Source organism: Mandrillus leucophaeus, unplaced genomic scaffold, assembly GCF_000951045.1.
Source record: "Mandrillus leucophaeus isolate KB7577 unplaced genomic scaffold, Mleu.le_1.0 Scaffold255, whole genome shotgun sequence".
Taxonomy (NCBI): Eukaryota; Metazoa; Chordata; class Mammalia; order Primates; family Cercopithecidae; genus Mandrillus; species Mandrillus leucophaeus.
The window spans coordinates 374904-376587 of NW_012102643.1; the positions used below are offsets into that span (position 1 = coordinate 374904).

General features: G+C 46.1%; 1 protein-coding gene across 1 annotated transcript in view; it reads right to left on the minus strand.

Moving 5' to 3' along the window:
• Positions 1-1684, minus strand: part of NCOA3 (nuclear receptor coactivator 3) — a 188184-nt gene that overhangs the window by 94421 nt on the left and 92079 nt on the right. The gene's annotated exons all lie outside the window — the stretch shown is intronic.

The window sequence follows — 1684 nt, forward strand, 5'->3', positions numbered from 1 at the left end:
GAGTGTATCCTGTATGAGTGCAAACTGGCTGCAGTGAGCTGAGATCGTGCCACTGCACTCCAGCCTGGGCAACAGAGCGAGACTGTCTCAAAAAAAAAAAAAAAAAAAAAAAGGCTAGAAATGATTAGGCTTAGTGAGGAAGGCACATCAAAAAGCTGAGACAGGCTGAAAGCTAGGACTCTTGCACCAAACAGCCAAGTTGTGAATGCAAAGGGACAAATACTGTTTTTATTTTTATTTTATTTTATTTTTTACTAGATACTGGGTCTCATTCCATGGCCCAGGCTGGGGTGCAGTGGTGCAATCACATCTCACTGCAACCTTGAACTGCTGACTGTTCAAGCGATGCCCCTACCTCAGCCTCAGAAAAAGTTCTTAAAAGGAAATTAAAAGTGCTACTCCAATAAACATAGGAATAACAAGAAAGTGAAACAGGCTTACTGCTGGTAAGAATAATGTTTTACATGATCTGGAAAGATCAAACTAACCATAATATTCCATAAGCCAAAGCAAGACCGTGACTCTCTTCAATTCTATGAGGGCTGAGACAGTTGAGGAAGCTGAAGAAAAGTTAGAAGAGGTTGCTTCATGAGGTTTAAGGAAAGAACTCATCTACATAACATAAAAATGAAAGGGCCAGGTGGAGTGGCTCACACCTGTAATCCTAACACTTTGGAAGGCCAAGGCAGGCAGATCACTCGAGCCCAGGAATTAGAAACCAGCCTGGGCAACATGGTGAAACCCTGCCTCCACAAAGAACAAAAAACTAAGTCGAGCATGGTGGCATGTGCCTACAGTCCCAGCTACTCAGGAGACTGAGGTGGGAGGATTGTTTGAGCCTGGAGGCAGAGGTTGCAGTAAGCTGAGACTGCACTACAGCACTACAGCCTGCAGTCTGGGTGACAGAGGGAGATCCTGTCTTTAAAAAAAAGAAAAGAAAGAAAGAAAAAAAGAATTACACTGAATCTATCCTGCCTGTGCATTATAAATGGAACAATAAAGCCCGAATGACATCTGTTTACAGCAAGATTTACTGAGTATTTTAGGTCCACTGTTGAGACCTACTGCTCACAAAAAAAATTCAAAATACTACTGCTGGCAGGGCACCGTGGCTCACGCCTGTAATCCCAGCACTTTAGGAGGCCGAGGCAGGTGGATTGCTTGAGGCCAAGAGTTTGAGAGCAGCCTAGGCAGCACAGTGAAACCTCATCTCTACTAAAAACACAAAAATTAGCCGGGCATGGCGGTGTGTGCCAGCAGTCCCAGCTACTCTGGAGGCTGAAGCACAAGAATCGCTTGAACACAGGAGGTGGAGGCTGCAGTGAGCCAAGATCACACAACTGCACTCCAGCCTGGGCAACAGAGCCAGACTCTGTCTCAAAAAAAAAAAAAAATTAGCCAGGCACGGTGGGTCACACCTGTAATCCCAGTACTTTGGGAGGCTGAAGTGGGTGGATCACCTGAGGTCAGGAGTTCCAGACCTGCCTAGCCAACATGGTGAAACCTTGTCTCTACTAAAAATACAAAAATTAGCCAGGTGTGGTGACACACGTCTGTAATCCCAGCTACTTGGGAGACTGAGGTAGGAGAATTGCTTGAACCTGGGAGGCAGAGGTTGCAGTGAGCCAAGATCATGCCACTGCACTCCAGCCTGGGTGACAGAGCAAGACTCTGTCTGGAGGGA